This window comes from Ceratotherium simum, chromosome X (assembly GCF_057802395.1).
Source record: "Ceratotherium simum simum isolate JZ-2026a chromosome X, ASM5780239v1, whole genome shotgun sequence".
Classification (NCBI taxonomy): Eukaryota; Metazoa; Chordata; class Mammalia; order Perissodactyla; family Rhinocerotidae; genus Ceratotherium; species Ceratotherium simum.
This window is the reverse complement of record NC_141940.1, coordinates 41,076,474-41,099,266: the sequence shown is the minus strand read 5'-3', so window position 1 is coordinate 41,099,266 and position 22,793 is coordinate 41,076,474. Positions and strand designations below refer to the sequence as shown.

Here is a 22,793-nt window from a genome sequence, read left to right as displayed (position 1 = left end):
TTAAAGTCCCCTACTATTATTGTGTTACTGTCTATTTCTCTTTTTATGTCTGTTAATAATTGCTTTATATATTTAGGTTCTCCTATGTTGGGTGCACAGATATTTACAAGTGTTATATCCTCTTGTTAGATTGTTCCCTTGATCATTATGTAATGCGCTTCTTTGTCTCTTTTTACAGTTTTTGTTTTAAAGTCTATTTTGTCTGATATGAGTATTGCTACCCCAGCTTTCTTTTCATTGCCATTTGCGTGGAGTATCTTTTTCCATCCCTTCACTTTCAGTTTGTGAGTGTCTTTAGGTCTGAAGTGTGTCTCTTGTATGCAGCATATATAGGGGTCTTGTTGTTTTATCCAATCAGCCACACTATGTCTTTTAATTGGAGCATTTAGTCCATTGACGTTTAAAGTAGCTATTGGTAAGTATGTAGTTACTGCCATTTTTTAACTTTTTTTCCCTCAGTGTTTTAGTAGTCCTCCATACAGAATTGATGGTCTCTTTAGTTTGACCTCTGTCTGAAAGCTCTACTCTTTTACTCCCTTCCTCCCTCATTTTATGTTTTGGATATCATATCTAACCTCTTTTTTGTGCATTTGTATCCATTGCCCTCTTATCATGGAAATAGATAATTTTTCCTATTTGTGGTCTTCTCTTTTCCCCTTAAATCAGTCCCTTTAACATTTCTTGTAGCACTGGTTTCTTGGTGACAAACTCCTTTAATTTTTGCTTGTCTGGGAAACTTTTTATCTCTCCTTCCATTTTGAATGATAACCTTGCCGGGTAGAGTATTCTTGGCTGTAAGATTTTTCCTTTTAGCTCTTTAAATATATCGTGCCACTCTCCTCTGGCCTGTAAGGTTTCTGCTGAGAAGTCAGCTGATAGCCTTATGGGGTTTCCTTTGTATGCAACCTGTCTTTCTCTCGCGGCTTTTAGGATTCTCTCTTTATCTTTAATTCTGGACATTTTGATTATGATGTGTCTTGGTGTGGGCCTCTTTGGGTTTATCTTGTTTGGTGCTCTCTGTGCTTCCTGTACCTGGATGTCTGTTTCCTTCCTTAGGTTAGGGAAGTTTTCATCTATTATTTCATCAAATAGATTCTCTGCCCCTTTGTCTTGCTCTTCTTCTTCTGGGACTCCTATAACATGGATGTTAGTGTGCTTGATGTTGTCCCAGAGGTCCCTTAGACTGTCCTCACTCTTTTTAATTATTTTTTCTTTTACCTGTTGAGCTTGGGTAATTTCTTCTAGTCTTTTGTCCAGCTCGCTGATCCATTCTTCTATATCCTCTACTCTGCTTTTGAGTCCCTCTAGTGAATTTTTCATTTCCAGTATTGTATTATTCATTTCTGATTGGTTCTTTTTTATATCTTCCAGTTCTTTGTTGACATTCTCACTGAGTTCATCTATTCTTCTCCCCAGATCAGTAAGCATCCCTAACACTCTTTGTTTGAACTCTCTGTCAGATAGGTTGCTCATTTCTGTTTCACTTAGTTCCTTTTCTGGGGTTTTGTCCTGTTCCCTTACTTGGAATGTATTCCCTTGCCTCCTCATTTTGCCTCTTTCCCTGTGCTTGTGTCTGTGTATTAGGTAGGTCAGCTACCTCTCCTGCTCTTGGGTAGGTGACCTTATATAAGTGATGCCTTAGGAGGCCTGCAGTGTGCTTCCCTCAGTTCTCAATGTTCCAGGAGTGACCCCTATGTGGGCTACGTGTGTCCTTCTGTTGTGGCCTATTTGCTCTCCCTGTAGGCGCCCAGGGAGGCTGAGTTATGCTCCTGGCCAGTTGTTGTAATGCTCGGCTGCTTGTAGTTGTTGTGGGCCCTTCAGTCTCCTTATCGGGTGTGGGAAGCCCCAGCACAGTTGGCTGCAAGTTCTAATACCACATTTGTGTTGCAGTATTTCTTTTAAGTGAGTAGGCCCCCAGCGTGGCAGGTTGTTAGGCCCAAGGGCTTACAATTGCTATAAGCCTCCAGCCTTTAGGTCTCTTGTCAGCTCTCTGAGGATTGCAGCTGGGTGGGGCTGGCCTCAGGCACAGGAGCACCCAATTGTTTCAGGCTTTGGAAGGTGGGACAAACTCCCTATGTGGGTCTTTGAGAAGCACAAGTCTTCTGCAGCTGACAATCCACGCCACTCACTGGTCCACACACACAGTCAACAGTCCTGCCCTGTGTGCACACCCCGACCTTCTGAAGTGGACCCAGTCTCTCCACGGTGGGAGGCCCACACACTCCACCACCACCCCACACTCTCCACCTGCTCCTTGTGCACGCCCTGCCCCACTGAAGTTGGCTTAGTTGCCAGGCTGCAGAGAATCCAGTCACCAATCTATGCTGGTCCACAAGTTGCCTGAGGGCTTGTTGTTGGGTAGGGCCAGTCCCTAGGGTGGGCTGCCTGCCCTGGCTGAGCTGGATTAAATCGGTGCTCTAGTGGGTGGGGCAAACCGTGGGCTAGCAGGACCCAGGGAGAACTCCAATGGCGTCTGTGTCAGCACACCCACACCAGGCCACAACAGTGGCCGCTGCCAATGTCCCAGTCCCTGGAGAGGTCTCACCTCTCACCGAGATGCACTCAGCACCTATCAGGTGAGTCTCTTTTCACCAAAGCACCGTCCACCTTTCTTTCTGGTGATTTTAGGTTGCTTTCTGAAATGGGTGAGTTTGCACGTGGGCCCTTTAAGAGCCGGTTTTAATTTCTTTGTGAACCAGCTTTTCTGGGGGTACTCCACAATGTTTTAGTAGCAGGCAAAGTCAGATATTATGCCGCTCGTCTCGATTGTGCTGGGTCCACAAAATGCCTACAGCGGGGGCGCTCCCCGGCTCAGGGCCCCGCTCCTCCAGGGAGGGCTGCATACCTTTAGGCTGCTCCCGGGCAGCTGTGAAGCTGGCAGCTTCTCAAGGTGGCGTTTTTCCTCTCCAGAAGGGAGTTTCTGCCTCTTCCACCTCAATTGGGATTGTCCTTTGTTGCAGGAGTTCCTCTTATCCAGTTTTCAGTTCTCCTTCAGGGGTAATTTTTCCATGAGTAGTTGTAAATTGGCTGTGTCCACAGGAGGCGGTGAGTTCAGAGTCTGCTTATGCCACCATCTTGACTTCTCTCAGGAAGGTGTTTAATAAGCACTGCTGAATTCACCCCAAGCCTCCAAAGAATGAATAAAGAAAGAGAGATGCTTCTTTTAAAGGAGCAGGCTAAGCATGATAGACCTTAAAAAGCAGGCTTCCTAGAGTGATTTCTGAGTCAACAGCCCAAGACTTTTTGTTGCATTCAGCCCCACTTAGCTGAGATCTCGAGTGTAAACAATTCTTATAATTATAAAAAAATCAACAGCTAATTTATACTGATTCCATTTACCATTGTTACTGGGGGAGAAGCACTGAAAGAATTCCTGATGAATCCTCTGAGTTCAGACATACTTCTCCCTATCCCCATTACATAGCAACAACTCACATCTCTGCATGGTAATCAGGATCAACTTGCCCCACTACTATAGAAACTCCTTTCTTTGCCTGCTGATCCACTGCCGTGAGGAGCTGCATGGACATTAGCATGTTCCTGTGAATGAGCAAATATGTATTGGGTTCGTTGCTGTGAGCTAGTTAACATGTGAGTATATTTGTGGAATGAAATGTGAGTGTAAGTGCATGTGAATGTATTTTCTTTTATGAATGTTTGAGCTTTACGGTGGATGTAAGTGTGTGTGCGAGTATCCGTGTGTGCACGTTCCTGATTATGAGAATATTAACATTATATTAGTTTCAATGTATGAATGGATAAAGAAAATGTGGTATATATACACAATGGAATATTATTCAGCCATAAAAAAGGAGCAAATTCTGCCATTTGCAATAACATGGATGGACCTTGAGGGCATTACACTATGTGAAATAAGTCAGACAGAGAAAGGCAAATACTGTATGATCTCATTTATATGTGGAATCTAAAACAACAAAACAAAACAAACAAAAAAACAAAACTCTGAACTCAGATAGGGAGAACAGATTGATGCTTGCCAGAGGTGGGGGTGGGTGGGTCAAATGGGTGAAGGCGGTCAAAAGGCACCTGGTTATAAAATAAATAAGTCCTGGGGATGTAATGTACAGCATGGCGACTATAGTTAATAACACTCTATTGCATATTTGAAAGTTGCTAAGACAAAATTTTCTTAGGTCTGCTCTTAATAAGAGATTGTAAAAGGTTTTTCCTTACCTTCTAGGTAACCTGCCTAGAAGGCACAGATACTGTGTCTTATCAGGATAATTTCCTGTGCTTCATGTTGACTTATCATGTCTTTTATTATGTAAGAGAACTGAGTCTTCTCACTTCTAAAAGAGATAATGTTGTTTTCAACCATGTTACCTCTAACATTTACTTTTGAAATCTTCTATTGTTGCTTTGGTTAAATGGGTAGCCAAATAGTTTCTTAGTGACCCATAATCCTATTAAGCCAAGTGTTCAAACCTTTTCACATTTTTAACAACTTGTGATATTTTGTCTTCCCCAAATCAAGTCCCAAATGAAACCTTCTTGACCTCAAAGTGACTTTGAGACTTTCCAGAGGGCTCCTGGAAAATCACAAAGAGTTTATTCTTTCGCCCTTAAACTGAGAGATGTTAAAAATAATTAGGTTTGTTTGTTATGTTGAGTTTCTTGGGAAGCATTGTCAAAGAAGAAGAGATGCTTAACCTTCTCTAGTTTACATTTGTATGGGTACAATATTATTAATATAAATATTTTAGAAATTGTATTAAGTTCCTAGAAATGTCAGTGCCCTTGCTGTCCATGATATATCCTGGTGCTGCTCTGCCTGATATTAGACAACATCAGCATAATGCTATCAGTCATAATTCCAGTTATTATTTTAAAATGTTGTATGCCACAGAAACAACCAAATGTCCTTGTCAACTGCATTATTTTTAGAATTAACTTTCATCACATCTTTCACCACGGCCATTTTAAGTCTTTTGTCATCCATAAATGGTTGTTTTACTTTGACGCTTCCCTGAAAGCTCTTGCAGTCTGCTACAGGCCAGAGTGTTTGTCTTCAACAAAATGGGACTGTCTTGAAGTCCCATAGGAAGGACTATGCCAGGTACTCTGGGGCACAGAACCCCTAATGGAATTTGCTGAAATAACTTTGAGACTATACCACTGAAATGAGTCAGGATTTCCAGAACTCTATTGGAGAAGCCGATGTGTTCATGAGATGGCTAACACAAGATCAAGCAGAACAAGAATTACATAGGGCTGCGTGAACTGATTAAGGATGATTATGGCCTTTGGACTATCACTGATGCTTTAATGTTCTATTTTCTGTATATAAAGAACCCCTTTCTCTTCTAACTTCAGCTATCCGAAATTCATAACAGTTTAGCAGATTATACTTTTGTAAACAGAAACAAAATATTTACCCTTTTCCCCCCGCCTGATCACTCCAGAATTTGAATATTCTTATTAAATATTCTTATTTTTGTGGTAATAAAATTGCATATGTTCAATAAGAATCTGTCTTCTTTGTAACAGAACATAATTGAAAAAATTGACTATATAACCAAAGCTTTGAGTGGAATATCATATTTCAGAATGATGCGTATAATCAGATATGACCAGACAGTTTTATGGAACTAAAGGACACTTTATGGAGCCAATGCTTACAAAGTCCTCTTGGAAAAACGGGCCTGGTACTTAGCTTACAGGTTTCTCACCCTTACAGGTCAGTAGGAGAGGTCACCTCCTGGCAAGCCCGGGAAACAGGATATTTTGGGGACTTCAAGAAGAGAGTAATTTGCCCAAATCTACAGGTAATGCAGGTAAATTCTGCTGGTGAGTTCTTGGCTTGGCTTCCCAGCACTGAGAGGTTTTTTTAAAGTCATGCCTATGTGGTCAATTACCGTTCTTGCTGCACTCAGGTAAATAATCAGGCCAAATCTAATGAGACTAAACATTTTATAAACAAGAATAATCTCTGATTATCTTTGATCAAAAAGGAGGTGACCGTTGAGATCAATTTTATATTTAAATAGAAAATACATCCCTGTAAGGTATCAGATTCTGGTCCTGTTCATTGTCTTTGAGCTGTTTTGCACTTCTTTGTAAACTACATGGTTTTGTTACCTACCTGTAATTGGACTGGATCCTGCTATCTATCTCGCATATTGTGTCAGTCCTTACCAAATTCTCAATTCTTCCAATTTCCTTCAATATCTGGCTGCAACTCTTCAAACTAACATTTCCAATTTTTCTCCAACCCTTCTGACTTGAAGTCACTGAGAACTCAAAGCTGACTGTCCAGGTCCTTACTGGAACTCGAGGCTGTCCTGTAACTGGCTTTCCCCATAGGCTCTAAAGAAGCCCTGTGAGCCGAAGCTAGACAACATGATATAAAGTTCAAAGGACTCACCACTATGGCAGATCATGTATGGACAACCTTTGTGCCGGGAACTGCTGCTGTATGGGCCACTCAGGAAATTCACCAAAACTCCCACATCTTTCATGCTCTACTCCAGGAAATAATCATGAGTCTGGACGATCTTACCAAAACCTCTCTGATGTCTATGCCATCAGCAAAAACATTCACTGCAAACTAGGAAACCCGTCAGATTGTCACAGCCCTCTTTACTCTGCCATCTAAACATGCCTCAAGCCCAGATCTAGAAATTTTCTCAACTGGCTCTCCTTCTGGACTCAGAAACTGGGTTTAAATAGTCCACTCCAAACATCGGTCTTTCTTTTTCTTTTCACAGAAATCCCCCTCATTAAATGCCTGATCGCTCATACCATCTAGCAAATATCCTCTACTGCCAAGTGTCAACAGATAGTTCAGCTGGTCCTTAATGAACAACAGGTGACCAAATAAGAAATAGACCTATATAGTCTTATATACAAGAGGGGTAACTGACAAGAACTCTCTCCCTGACCAAACTTTAGGCTGTTCTGAGCTCTCTTCTTGACTAGGCCTCAAGCTTGACCCTATCTTCAGCCCGTCAAGCCCAGTTTTAGCAAAAATCCTTCTAAGCCAGTTTAGCGAGAATCCCCCCCCATCCTTCATATATAATCAAATTTTTCATCCCTCCCCTTGATATCTAATCAAGTTCCACCCCCCTCAGCCCCCTTTGATATCTGGGTTAATCAGGATTCTCCAGAGGAAAAGAAGGAATAAGATATCTATAGATCTACAGCTATCTTATTTATCAATATCTATAGATCGATATCTATCTCTATCTCTATCTAAATATCTGTATTGTAGATATCTAGATATCTATATTAATCTATATATCTAGCTGTAGATATATAGATTACTCTATGTAAGATATCTATAGATCTATAATTACATATATATATATCTTTATATATCGATTGTATTGGTTCTGTTCCTCTGTTAGATATAGATATGAGCAGATTTATCATAGGAATTGGCTCATGCAATTATGGAGGCTGAGAAGTCCCATGATCTGCTGTCTGCAAGCTGGAGAACCAGGAAAGCCAGTGGTATAGTTCAGTCTGAGTCTGAAGGCCTGAGAACCAGGGGAGCAAGTCCCAGTTTGAGTCCAAAAGCCCAAGAATCAGGGGGCCAATGGTGTAAGTCCCAGTCCAAGTCCAAAGGCCCAAGAACTAGGAGTACCGCTGTCTGAGAGCAGGAGAAGATGGATGCCCCAGCTCAGGCAAAGAGCAAATTCGTCCTTCCTTTGCCGTTTTGTTCTATTCAGGCCCTCAGTGGATTGCATGTTGCCCACTTGCATTGGTGAGGGCAATTATCTTTACTCAATTTACCATTTCAAGTGCTCATCTCTTCTGGAATCACCTTCACAGACACATCAAGAAATGCTTTACTAGCTATCTGGGCATCCCTTAGTCCAATCAAGTTGACGCACAAAATTAACCAACGTGGTACCTAACCAAGTTCCTCTTAGTAATTTTCCATTCACTAACTCCATCACCCTCCCTGTTGGCCATGAATCCTCACCTGTCCCTGTTGTATGTGGAGTTGAGTTTAATTTCTTTCCCCTACTACAATAGTCTTGAATAAAGCCTTCCTTGCCTGTTAAACTCCATACAGTGTAATTTTTTATGGACAATATGCTGTTAACATGTTCATGTGCGTGACAGAATGTGTGTCAGGTTTGTTGCTGTAAGCTAGTTGATGTGTGTGCATATTTATGCAAGATAATGTGAGCATGTGAGTGTTAGGTGCATATGAGTGTATTTTCTTCTGTGAATGAATGTTTGGCTTTACGGTGGATGTGAGCATGTTTGTGTACAAGTGTCTATGTGAGCATGTTCCTGATTTTAAGAATGTGCTTGTGTAAGTGAAAGTGTGAGTGGGAGCATCGGGAAGTATCTGAGTGTATATATTTTAGTCCCTGCGTGAGTGAACTTGTGAGAATGGTCGTGAGATTGAGTGCATATTTTAGCACGTTTATGTGAAGCAGTGCATGTGTGTGAATGTATAGGTGTTTTTGAATGTGAGTGAATTTTCAGGCACATTTGAGTGTGGTAAGGGAGTGAGTGAATGTGTGAGCATGTGTATGTATGTGAGCACATCTCTGTGTGATGTTGCATGTGTGAGGATGTTCGTGGGTGAGAGTATTTACTTAGGTGTAAATTTGTGTGCTTAAAGTGAATATTTAAGTGTGTTCTTCTGTATGAATAAATTTGTAAGCATGTTATCATATTTCTGAGTAGTGAGAGGGTAAATGTGTTTTTTTGTGTGATCTTGTTTATGTGTGAATATATTTGAATAATGTAATCTGTGAGCATGTGTATGGGAGTGACTTTAATGGTTTTTAAGTAAATGAATGAAATTGTGAGCTTCTTGGTGTGAGCATGTTTGTGTACAATTCACCATGTAAGCATGTTACTGTTTGTGACAGTGATAATCTGCATGGCTAAGTGAATGTGTGAGTGTGCATGTATAAATAAAATGAGTCTCTGGAGTGTCAGTTAATTTATAATGCTGCCTAAGTTTTTAAGTGAATGTGTGATTATGGTCATGTGAGTGAGGTAGGGGCCATTTTGTCTGTGTGTGAATTGTGAGTCATCGAGTGTGAATGTATGTTAGTGTATATATGTGTGAGTAAATTTGTCAGTATATGTGTTTGAGCAAGTGATTTTTAAGCATCTTAATGTGAGTGAATGAGCAAGTGCATATGTGTGAGCATGTGCATTCGTGAGAGTAAATATGTGAACCTCTACATCTGAGAGTGTCTTAGTATTTCAATATTTGAGTATTGCTGTAAATGTTTGTGTGTCCAAGTGTATCCTTGAATTTGTCGCCATGTGCATGGGTGTTAGCATGAGGTGTTCACAGGTGAGTGTTTTATTGAGTGTAAATTTGTGCTTCTAAAGCCAATATTTAGGCATTCTCATCGCTATCAATTAATTTGTTAGAATGTAAAGTCCTCTTAGCCTATCAGGGAGTACTGAGCGGGTTAAGTGTGCCTTTCATGTGACCTCGATAATGTATGTCTATATTTGAATAAGGTAATTCGTGCACATATGTGTGAGCGAATGTAAGAGTTTTTATGTAACTAAGTGAATTGGTGAGATGCTAAGCGAGTGTATGTTCTCGTGCAAGTTAATATGTGAGCATGTTGTGTTTGCAGCAGTGATAATTTATATGGGAAAGTGAATGTGTGTGTGCGTATAAGCGCAATGAGTGTCTGCAGTGTGAATTTGTGATTGCTTTTATGTGTATGAGTGAATGTGTGATTATGCTTATGTGAGTGAGCTACGAGGTATTTTGTGACTGCGTGAATGTATGAGCGTTGGAGTGGGAATATATGTTAGTAGGTGTATGTGTGTGAGTCAATTTGTCAGTATGTACATTTGAGTGTGTGAACTGTAAGCATGTAAATATGAGCGAGAAAATGAGCGTGTGAATATATTTCAGCACGTACATTCATGAGTGAAGTTGTGAACTTATACATAGGAGGGTGTGTTGGGTTGACAACGTGAATGTTGACTTCAATGTTTGTGTGTTTTAAAGTGTATGTTTCATGGAGGATGTGAGCATGTTTTTGTGCGAGCATCCATGTGAGCACGTTGCTGATTTTCACAATATTAATGTGCATGTGTAAGTGAATGTGTGAGTGGGAGCATTTAAGCATATATAGTTGAGTCCCTGTGATATCGAACCTGAAGTGAGCTCGCTCACCCGTCACACAGCAAGCCAATCTCTGACACTGGGTGTAGTGGAAGAAAGTAGGAACTTTATTGCAACGCACTGAGCAAGGAGGACGGGCAGCTAATGCTGTAATCCCAAATTCCCAGAGAAGCTACAAGCAAGGGTTTTTATTTGAGGTTTTAGGTAGGGGAGGGGGAGCACATGGCCTTGGGGGCTGAAGTTCTAAGAGTCCTCCACACAGGCGTGACTGTCTGTTCCATGTGTTGCATGCGGTGGATTTTTAGTCTTTGACAGCTAAAGTTTACAGTCAGTCATTTTAGCATCTCAATGTTCCTGCAAGATGCTTAGTCAGGCAGGGGTCTGTCAGCAAGTTCCTCTCTTATCAGTGGTCCTCCTGCTGTTCTACAAGGGAAGCTCAGAAACTTTGGTTATTTTGTTTCCCGTGTTAACCTTGTGGGTACAAGGCACAGTTTCACCCTAATCCAGGGAAATTTTAACTCCTTCATCCTCAGTTTCAATCCCCCCTCTCTTTTTATCATTCCTCACTCTTGGGGAATGGGGGGCGAAGACCGCTCTAGCTGCTTCCTGCTGTGAAAGGGCAAAGTTCGAGTTCAGAGGAATGAAATTGTTCTACCTATATCTTAAAAGTATTCTTGGGTACCCAGTGGGGGAGATCAAAGTATTTTCTGCATGACTAATATTTTAGTACTCTGATCAATGGCTTTGGAACAACACTTAAGTCCACATTTTATAATTGCATAGACAACCACACATCAGCAAAATACACAGCCCAATTTTTAGTATCCCCTCCATAATGGACCTTAATCCTTGGGGAATCCAGGAGAGGAGGCCTGTAAACCAATCAAGGTTAGGGCCTGGAACCTCAAGTGAAATCTGATGTAGCCACATAGCTTGCTGTCTAATAGTCCAACAAGTAAGGTAAGAATCTAGGAGTCATTCATTACTTATCTTTAGGAGACCATCTTCTGTACAGCAATTTGAGGTCTATCAGAGGTTCACTTGTCCATTCAGAGAAGTCAGTGTCTACAGTATGAAGCCACCCAAGATTTGGGTGATGTTCTTCTATGGCATGGTTCCCATTCCCTGTAGCATTTCTTGTATGGTCCCATCCAGCGGGGATGAAGTTGATCTTCTGTGTGCTTGTGTTTCCAGGATTTTAATAGGACCCAGTCTCCATGACAAAAATGGTGCAGAGGAACACCTGACAGCATCTAGTTCCTTAATTCGAGTTATCTCCAGGTCTTTTGGATCATCTCTAGAACAGAGGAAGGGTCTCCCAAAGATAGGCCTATATTGTACAAGCAACTAACCAGGTATTTAACAAGAAGCATTTCCACAGAAACAAAAAGAAAACAAGGTTAATTGTTGGAGCAAATTACAAACCAATTCCTGAGCCCAGTGGATGGCCGGTCAAGAAGATTTCTAGATGTCAGGATTGAAGTATCCCCTGCAGTTTGAAATGTGTCTGATGTTGTCACCGAGTGCTCAGGCAAACTTTTTGAGTGGCTGATACAGCAAGAGGCATGAAGATTGTCTAAACATGGACTCTCACGGTGTTCTCTCTTAAGTTTAACACAAGTTGTCCAGCTTCAGTTTGCAGCTAGAAAACAAAAATCTCAAAGACGAGGAACAGAACTAGAATCCAATATCCACAAATGTGTATTGTAGTTTCTATTGAAACATAATTTTTCTCTCTAAAATCACCCTCAGTTTTACCAAAGATAGCCAAATTAATACTCATTGGTTCACAAAATAAGTCTAGTTTCAATAAACTTGGCCCAATTATTTACATAAGTGCAGCAAGAATAGCAATTGATCATATAGGCTCCTTTAAATCTGCTTTGCTGGACCTTTTCACAAGGAATCTCAGATTGAACTTTAAAGGCCCCTCAAGGCCAGGAAAGCCAAGCCAAGGACTTGTCATCAGACTCTGCCTGCAATGTCTACAGATTTGGGTGAATTCCTCTCTCTTCAAGGTCCCCAAAATATCCTGAGGTTCTTGCACCTGCCAGGGAAGTCACCTTCATAACTCACCTGGTAAGGTTTCTGGGAACCCTGTAAGCGAGGTACCAGACCAATATTTCCATGTGGCTTTATTTTTTCCATAAAGTCAATTCTTGTCCCTTAAAGCTGTTTGGTCATATCTGAGTTTATGCAAGTTTTTCTCTAATATGACATGCCAGTCAAAGCCTGGCTAACATAACCAGTGTTTCCAATCGTGTCCTGCTATAAGGAGAACAGATTCTTATTGAACTTATGCAAATAACTATATTGCCATGAAAATAAGACTACTCACCTATCAAGAGTTTTCAAATTCTAGAGAGATCCGATAGGGAGAAAAAGATAAATGCTTCAATTCTCCTTACAAATTGCTCTAAGTCACAGTTCCTTAAGAGAAAAAGATTTTCTTAAATCTGAGAAAACAAAACATTAAAAAAATCAGCAATATTTCAAACAAAAAGTCATAGAAATTATAAACATCCTCATCAATTTAGTCAGCCTCATATAATTAATTCTTGATTTTGATCTTCTGTTAGCAGTTTTACGAGGCCATCAGTTTTTCTGTCAGAGTTCTGTAATTTTTTTATCCAGCTCAGTTTTATAATCTGAAAGTTTATCAGAAACCTGCATTCTAGGGCAAGTGTCAGAGTCCTTTCCATGAATCTCTCTAAAGATGAAACACATCTGCAAAAACATCAGAGTAAAACAACAACTGTCTGCAAATAACAAAACATTCAAAAATGGCAATTAACAAAGACACTTGGCCATTTCTGTGACATATAACACTTTGAGATAATAAACAGAATTATGATTGATAACCAAGACAGTTCAGAATTTTAGGAATGCCATGTAATTTTAAAAAACACTTATATATTAATAACATCTACCCACACAATATAACCTAGGAAGGTTTATCATCATTTATTCGACAATGCATCCCATGTAATTTAACATGCCAAATAAGTCTAATTAATTTAATATCTCTCTTTATAGAAAGAGAGAACAAATTCTTTGAGATGTCCCAGGACCCATTGGAAATTCTCAAAGTTCCTGTTTAAAAGTCAAAAGAAAGACTTTACCCAGGATTTGAACCTTGAGGGAAGCTTGTCAAAAATGTCAAAAGGATTTAAAACACTTGGTCAAATAAGAAACAATGCTTAGTTATCCATTCAATCAAGGTGACAACAGAAGACGTCCAAGGCAATCAGATGGAGTTTAGACAGTTTTTTAAAAACCTTAATAGAGAGACCTCAGTCTTTTTGAACATAGGAAATTATTTTAACACAGCATAGACTTTCTGTCGCCTAGGCAGACTTACTCAAAGGCAAAGAAAAAGCCTCTATAATCTCTTTATTAAGGGCAGACCAAAAGTTCAAAAAGATCATCTTTTAAAGAGAGAGAAAGCCAAGTTCTAATTTTGTACCAGCTTACCCTTGATACTGAAACTCATTCATTTAACTGAATTCATTTTAATCTCAGCCTACTTGACTGTGCAGAAAACTCCTCAGGGTTTTACTTCTGCAAACCTTCTGTCACTTACTTTTTACAGTCAGAATTTGTCCCATGCTTTCTTTCCTTTTTTTCTTCCTAGTACTTTAGGAGAAATTTATCTTTCTTAACAAAACAAACAAAAATATCTCCATTCTTTATACCTTCTTTACTGAAAACACACATTGTACTTTCCTTGTATACAGAAATGTATTTTCTCATAGAAAACTCTCCAGCATGCACAAAACATGTTTAGCAATAAACCTAAGCATCTTTATGTTTCTCTGAGATAAGAAGCCAAAGGCAGACAAATCTATGCTTAGTAATCATTTTTTAATATTTTACCTTGTGTGGAAATGATCCAGATACCCAAAACATTTCTATCATTTAACTTAACTTAGCTAAACTCTAAAGTTTCAAGTAACCAAAAAGATTTTGGAGGCTGTTTTTCAAGTATACAGACCATAAAACATAATTATTGCACTCAAAAACTCTTACTCATTTTCATCTATCTAAATCATTTGTTCCCAACAATTATGTGTAGATTACTCACAAAAACTTTATGTGACATTAAAGCAGTTAGCCATCATCTTAAGTTGTTTTAAGTACATACACCATAACACATGTTTACTGTTAAAAAGTTCCCCCCCTAAAATTTTTATCCTTTTTACATCTATTTAGCTTACCTGTTCTCAACAATTATATTTAGATTACCTACAAAAACCTCATGAGACATCAAACAAAATCAGCTATTATTCTAAGTTATTACCTTTTGCTGACCAATTTTGTAACAGAGATAACATGTCTGTGTCATACCCAATGCTGATAACTCTGAAAACATGTTGATTTCAATTAAAGCAACAAACTTCAACAAGCTCTTATTTACCCAAGATCATTTTATATCATGTTAACTTGAAAGACATCTGGGCCAGTCTCTACTACATTTAGAAACAACTTATATAAGCACCCACTTCAACCCAGTTAAACAGAGCTCTTTAGGAATTATATCATCCAGAGGCAGACAAATACATAGAGAGAACTACATACATAAACATACAGATAAACACAAACAGAGATCTTCAAAACTCGAGCCATGTCTCAGGTACAAAACTCAATGAACAGTTGAATCCAAACTGTTCCTCTGGCAGACGAACCTGTTCAGATGGCCACAGATTTTTACTAATGATTCTTTTCTTTTCACTGTTAGGATCCTTTTCAGAGCTGTTTTTGAAGTCATTTTGTCTTTTAGAAGCTTCTGCATATTAATCAAAGCATACATTCCATTGTGAGAGGTTTTGAATTCTCTCTCTTAAGGGTGACCCTTAAAGTGGACTTGTCTGAAACAGAAGTTCCCCAAAATGGCCATTTTAAAGTGATATCTCCTTTAGCATGTTTAACTAAAATTGCCTGAAGGGTGGATTTATATGCTCTTACAATGTCAGGCAGGGGAAACATTCCCGAGTGAGACACCATGTTTATCCCCACAACATAATCTGTAATACAATCAAGCAAAAGAGATGCAATCATTTCACATAAAGCCCATTTAAATATACCAATTTTTTTAAAAGTTTTACCTTAATTTTATCAACTCTTATACCTCTAATCATAACTTCCATTAAGAGTCCATTAACAAGTCTCGGTCTCATAATACTGTGTAGAGGAAGCATTCCCAGCTAGACATACCATCCATTCCCAAAAAACACTCAGGCAAAATTGACATAACCTCTTTATATAATGTTAGCTCAAACACTTTAATCTTTATAATCTTACCAACCTTAGTGGCCTGACTGTGGCCCCAAACTATTGTTGGTCAGGTTTCTCATTGTGATTTCTGCCTTCTGGCTTTTTTCCCCCAAAATTGGAGTAAACAGAATGGGCTTGTTTGACGTCCTTTAACGTTGGGGGGGGGCAGTAGGGAGTCCCTTTGGCCCACCCAACCTTAGGCAGTGTTTTATTAAAACCTTTGTTTTAACCCAATTAATGTCCACTTTATTCATCCCATTTTTCTTTTTCATAGGTTCCTAACTGAAAACATTCCAATTTTGCAATATGCAACCTAGAGGGTTACCACTGGGAACTGAATCTGAGTTTCCCATTATGGCACTGTATACACACACACACACACACACACACACACAAGGAGCAAAACAAATGGGGCCAAAGAGTCCCTCTGTGAGTGAAAAATATTTAGTCTTTTCAACAAATTGGGCCCCCCCCAGAACAAACTCCAGTAACCTGGAACAAAACCCCTGAAACAGAGGCAAACAAACAAAAGGAAAAATAAGATTTCAGTCAGTTAACGAGGAAACTCAACAAAAGGACGTCCATTGCAAACCAAAACAGATGGAGCCCAGAGGGCTGCCAGGTATAACAGAGCTCTGATTACCCACTATTTCCGGCTGGTCTTGTTGGAAAAGGTTAGCGCAAAGACAAAAACAAAAACTGCCCGCTACTTATGAGAGACGTCTTCCCAAGTCCCAAACCTAGTTTCTTCCACCACCAAAAGCAAAAGCGCCATGGGTCGATGACATCTGGTCAGCAGCCAGTCGCTTGGGGTTGTCCCTGAGACAGGGAGCTCAGGCAGCTGCAGGACAGCTTCTAAGAGAGGCTCTTGGCCAGAGGCCAGTGTGCCACAGGCGAGACGTCCACTTAGGGCTATGCCCCATCTGGGTCGCCAAATTTGATATTGAACCTGAAGTGAGTTCGCTCACTCGTCACACAGCAAGACAATCTCTGACACCGGGTGTAGTGGAAGAAAGTAGGAATTTTATTGCAAAGCGCTGAGCAAGAAGAATGGGCAGCTAACGCTGTACTCCCGAATTCCCTGAAAAACTACAAGCAAGAGTTTTTATTTGAGGTTTTAGGTAGGGGAGGGGGAGCATGTGGCCTTGGGGGCTGAAGTTCTGAGTCCTCCGCACAGGCGTGACTGTCTGTTCTACATGTTGCATGTGGTGGATTTTTAGTCTGTGACGTCTAAAGTTTACAGTCAGTCATTTTAGCTTCTCAATGTTCCTGCAAGATGCTTAGTCAGGCAGGGGTCTGTCAGCAACTTCCTCTCTTATCAGCGGTCCTCCTGCTGTTCTGCAAGGCAAGCTCAGAAACTTTGGCTATTTTCTTCCTCACGTTAACCTTGTGGGTATGAGGCACAGTTTCACCCTAATCCAGGGAAATTTTAACTCCTTCATACTCAGTTTCACCTGTGTGAAAAAATTGGTTGGCTTCATCAAATGACTGAGTGAATATTTGCGCACGTTTGTGTGAAGAGGTGACCGTGTCAGTGTGAGCATCTGGATATATATGTGTCTATGAATATGAGCCATTTTATGGGCATACTTCAATGCATGAATGCTTCAACTTGTTTGTGTGAGTGAGTGAGTAAATGTGTATCAGGTGCATTGCTGTGAGCTAGGGAAGGGGTGAGGATACTGGTGTGAGTGAAATATGAATGAACGGATGAATGCAAGTGCATAGCAGTATATTTTCTTCTGGGGGTAAATGTTTGAGCTACGTGGAGGATGTGAGCATGTCTGTATGTGAGTGTCTATGTGAACATGTTCCTGATTTTTCTTTTTTTCTGGTGAGGAAGATTCAACCCTAGCTAACATCTGTTGCCAATCTTACTCTGTTTTCCTTGAGGAAGATTAGACCTGAGCTAACATCTGTGACACTCCTCCTGTATTTTGTATCTTGGTCCCCGCCACAGCATGGCTGAAGAGTGCTGTAGGTCCATGCCTGGGATCCAAACCCACAAACACCAGGCCGCCAAAGTGGAGCGTGCCAAACTGAATCACAACGTCAAGAGGCTGGCACCAACATGTTCCTGATTTTAAGCAGTGTTAAGGTGCATATGGGAGTGTGGGAGTGGAAGCATCTGAACGTATATACTTGTGTCCTTGAGTGAGTGAATCTATGGGCATGGTTATGTGACTGAGCGAATGTTTGAGCATGTTTGTGTCCAGGACTGAACACACCAGTAGGTACGTGTGAATGTCTATGTGTCTGTGAATGGGAGTGAATTGGTGGGCAACATAGTGTTTTGTGAGTGAGTGAGTGCGTGAGTGTATGCATGTGAGCACATCTGTCTGGACAATGGCTGTGTGAGCCTACAAATGGGTGCGAGTGTTCCCTTGGATATAAATTCGCATACTTAAAGCAAACATTTACATACGCTCACCTGTATAAATGAATTTGTAAGCAGGTGAATCATGTTAAGCATATGCGTGTAGACTGGACGTGCAAGTATGCATTCTTGTGATCTTGGTAATATGTGACTATATTGGAGGAAGGTAATTTGTGCCTCTATGTGTGAGAAAACGTAACAGATTTTATGTAAATGAGTGAATCGGTGAGTTTCTGTGTCAGTGCGAGCATGTTCGTGTGCAGTTATATTTGTGACCACGGTATGGTTCATGACAAGGAAAATCTACATGGGCAAATGAATGGGTCAGTTTGTGCATATAAACACAATGAACATGTCTGGAACGTGAGTGAATTGGTAATTACTCTCATGTGTGAGTGAACGTGTCAATTTTGTCACATCAGTGAGTGGGGCATGGGAAATTTTACCTAAGTATATGAATGCTTGCGGGTCTGAGGCTGAATGTATGTAAATATGTGTTAACACGTATAGGTAAGTCTGTCACTATGTGCGTTTGAGTATTGAACTAGAAGCGTGTTAAGGTTAGGGAATGAATGTTGGAATGCGTGCATACACGTGAGCTTGCCCACTCATAAGTGTGAAGGTGTAGCTCGTACATCTGACAGTGTGTTAGTAGGACATTGTTAGAGCATTGATGTAAATGTTTGCATGCGTTGAAGTGCATCCTTGAATTTGTGACCATGTGCATAGATGTTAGCATGTTTGTGTGAGTGAGTGAATAGTTATCAGGTTCCCTGCTGTGAGCTAGTTAACCTAGTGTGAGCATAGTAGTGTGAGTGAGACATGAGCACATACATGCCAGGACATGTGAGTGTCTTTTCTTTTGTGGGTAAACGCTTGGGATCCGAGGTGGACGTGAGCATGTTTGTGTACATATGCCTATGCGAGCATCTTCCGGATTTCGAGAATGTGAATGACATTTGTACTGATGGTGTGAGTGGAAGCCTCTGAGCGTATCTATTAGTAGCCCAGTGTGCGAGAATTTGTGGGCATGGACATTTGATGGAGCCAATGTTTGAGCATGTACGCGGGAAGGACTGAATGTGTCCTGTGCATGCATGTGAATGAATAAGACTTTCTGAATGTGAATGACTTTATGAGCTTGACTGTGTGAATATTTGAGAGCTTTTTGTGAGTGAGGGAAGGCATGAGTATCCGCGTGTCTAAGTGCAAGAGTGTAGGTGTGAGACTGTTTGTTGGGAAGAGTGATTTCTTGGGTGTAAATTTGTATGCTTAATTGGAACAGGGTGTGCTCCCCTGGACACATGATCTATAAGCATGAGAATGCATGTTAGCATATTCCTGAGGAGCCAGTAAGTTTGTTTTAAATGTGATCTTGGTAATTTGTCAATATATTTGAATAAGTAACTGGTGAGCAAGTGTGTGATTGAATGCAACTGTTGGTATGCGATGTAATTGAGTGAACGTGTGAGTTTCTTGGTAGAGTGTGACCATATATGTATCCCAGTGAATACAGGAGTAAGTTATGGTTTGGGACCATGATAACTTGCATGGGTAAGGGAATGTGTGTGTATAACAGCCATGCATCTATCTAACATGTGAGTTACCTTGTAATCCCCTTCATGTGTGTGAATGAATATGTACTTAGGGTCGTGAAGTGTGTGAGGTGTGGGAATTTTTTCATGCCTGAATGTGTGACCATTTGGGTGGGAATGGATGTTTTCATGTGTACGTATGTGGGTAAATTTGTCAGCATGTGAATTTGCAGAGTGGATTGTAAGCGTGTTAATGTGAGTGAGTGAATGTGTAAGTGTGTGTGTACATGGGAAGGAACATGTATCTTCTTTAGAGTGAATATGTGAGGCTCTCCATCTCTGAGTTTCCTGACAGGGAGGTTTGTGTGCTCAAGCGTAAGTTTAAACGTGTGAGCGTGCACATGGAGGTGAGCATGTCTGTGTGAGTCAGTGAACGGGCATGAGTTTATCACTGCCAGTTCGTTAACGGGTTGAGTGCATTTCTGGGAGTGAAAAATGAACCTGAGTATAGGTGCATGTGTATTTTCTCCTGTTAGTCAATATGCGAGCTTCACGGTGGATGTGAGCACGTTTTAGGGCGAGCATCCATGTGAGCATGTTCCTGATCTTCACAATGTTTATGTGCGTGTGAGAGTGAATGTGTGAGTGGGAGCATCTGAGTATATATATTCGAGTCACCGTGTGAATGAATTTGTGGGCATGATCATGTGATTGAGTGAATATTGAAACGTGTTTTTGTGAAGGAGTGAATGTGTCAGTGTGAGCTTCTGGATATATATGTGTCTATGAATATGAGCCATTTTCTGGGCATACTTCAACACATGAATGTTTCAACTTGTTTGTGTGAGTGAGTGAATGTGTATCAGGTGCGTTGCCATGAGCTAGGGAAGAGGTGAGGATATTGGTGTGAGTGACATATCAATGAACTGATGAATGCAAGTGCATAGGAGTGTATTTTCTTCTGGGGGTGAATGTTTGAGCTACATGGAGGATGTGCGCATGTCTGTATGTGAGTGTCTATGTGAACATGTTCCTGATTTTTGTGTGTGTGTGAGGAAACTTCAACCCTAGCTAACATCTGTTGCCAATCCTCCTCTTCTTTGCTTGAGGAAGATTAGACCTGAGCTAACATCTGTGACACTCCTCCTCTATTTTGTATTGGGACGCCGCCACAGCATGGTTGAAGAGTGGTGTAGGTCTGCACCAGGGATCCAAACCCACAAACACCAGGCCGCCAAAGTGGAGTGCACCAAACTTAAACAGAAAGCCATGGGGCCGTCACCAACAAGTTCCTGATTTTAAGCAGTGTTAAGGTGTATGTGGGAGTGTGGGAGTGGGAGCATCAGAATGTATATACTTGTGTCCTTGAGTGAGTGGATCTATGGGCGTGGTTGTGTTACTGAGTGAATGTTTGAACATGTTTGTGTCCAGGACTGAACACGCCAGTAGGTACGTGTGAATGTCTATGTGTCTGTGAATGGGAGTGAATTGGTGGGCAACTTTGAGTGTTTTGTGAGTGATTGCATGAGTGTATGCATGCGAGCACATCTGTCTGGACAATGGCCGTGTGAGCATGTAAATGGGTGAGAGTGTTCCCTTGGATATAAATTTGCATACTTAAAGTGAACATTTATTCCTGCTCACCTGTATAAATGAATCTGTAAGCAGGTGAATCATGTAAAGCATATTCATGTATAGTGGATGGGCAAGTAGGCCTTCTTGTGATCTTGGTAATACGTGACTACATTGGAGGAAGGTAATTTGTGCCCCTATGTGTGAGAAAATGCAACGGAATTTATGTAAATGAGTGAATTGCTGAGCCTCTGAGTCAGTGTGAGCTTGTTTGTGTGGAACTATATTAGTGACCATGGTATTGTTCATGACAAGGAAAACCTGCGTGGGCAAATGAATGGGTCAGTTTGTGCATATAAACACAATGAGCATGTCTATAACACGAGTGAATTTGTAATTACTCTCATGTGTGAGTGAACGTGTCAATTTGGTCACATCAGTGAGTGGGGCATGGGAAATTTGGCCTAAGTATATGAACGTTTGCGGGTCTGAGGCTGAATGTATGTAAATATGTGTTAACATGTATAGGTAAATCTGTCACTACGTGCGTTTGAGTAGTGAACTAGAAGTGTGTTAAGGTTAGAGAATGAATGTTGGAATGCACGCATACATGTGAGTTTGCCCACTCATCAGTGTGAACAGGTGAACAGGACATCTGAGAGTATGTAACTAGGACAATATTTGAGTGTTGATGTTAATGTTTGCATGCGTTCAAGTGCATCCCTGACTGTGTGACCATGTGCATGGATGTGAGCACATTTGTGTGAGTGAGTGAATATGTATCAGGTTCACTGCTGTGAGCTAGTTAACCTAGTGTGAGCATATGAGTGTGAGTGAAACATGAGCACATACATACCAGGACATGTGAGTGTATTTTCTTTTGTGTGTGAATGTTTGAGATCCGAGGTGGACCTGAGCATGTTTGTGTGCACACGTCAATGTGCGAGGCTCCTGGATTTCGAGAATGTGAATGACGTGTAGTAAAGGTGCGAGTGGGAGCCTCCGAGCATATCTATTTGTAGCCCTGTGTGAGAGAATTTGAGGGCATGCTCATTTGATGAAGTGCATGTTTGAGAATGTTTGTCGGAAGGACTGATGTCTCAGTGCATTCACGTGAATGCAGAGGTGTTTTTGAATGTGAGAGACTTTTTGAGCTTGAGTGTGTGACTGAGTGCGTTTTGTGAGTGAGGGAAAGCAAGAGTGTCCGCATGTCAGAATGCAAGAGGCTGTGTGTGAGACTGTGCATTGGGAAGGGTGATTTCTCGGGTGTAAATCTGCACGCTTAAAGGGAACATGGTGTGCTCACCTGAATACATGAATCTATAAGCATGTGAATGTATGTTAGCATATTCCTGAGTAGCCAGCAAGTTTGTTTTCCAAGTGATCTTGTTCATTTGTGAATATATTTGAATAACTAACTTGTGAGCACGCATGTGATTGAAAGCAACAGATGTTGTGCAATGTAAATGAGATAACTGGTGACCTTCTTGGTGCATGTGACCATATTTGTGTGCCAGTGAAAACAAGAGTAAGTTATTTTGGGGGACCATGAAAATTTGCATGGCTGAGGGAATGTGTGTGTAACAGCCATGTGTATATCTGAAGTGTGAGTTAACTTGTAATGCCCTACATGTGTGTGAATGAATATGTAATTAAGCTCATGAGAGTGAGTGAGGTGTGGGAAATCTATTGTGTGTGAACATGTGACCATATGGGTGGGAATGGATGTTAGCATATGTATGCACGTGGGGAAATTTCTCAGAATATGCATTTTCATAGTGAATTGCAAAAGTGTGTTAGTGTGAGTGAGTGAACGTGTAAGCATGTGCATATATTGGAACATTTATCTTCTTCAGAGTGAATATGTGAATCTCCCCATCTCTGAGTTTGCAGACATAAATATTTGTGTGCTCAAGCGTATGTTTGCACTTGTGACCATGTACATGGA

At 40.7% G+C, this 22,793-nt stretch overlaps 1 protein-coding gene across 8 annotated transcripts in view; it reads right to left on the bottom strand.

Annotated features, from left to right (window-relative positions):
* Positions 1-22,793, bottom strand: part of LOC147911829 (uncharacterized) — a 91,253-nt gene that overhangs the window by 7,771 nt on the left and 60,689 nt on the right. For 5 of the 8 annotated variants that reach the window (XM_087427241.1, XM_087427245.1, XM_087427242.1 and 2 more), the window contains one exon: positions 12,426-12,543. The exons of 2 other annotated variants lie outside the window; for them this stretch is intronic. The gene's annotated coding sequence lies outside the window, so the exon portion shown is untranslated. Of the gene's footprint in view, positions 1-2,845; positions 7,053-12,425; positions 12,544-22,793 lie in introns of those variants that run through there. One more of the 8 variants, XM_087427249.1, reaches the window with a different exon arrangement.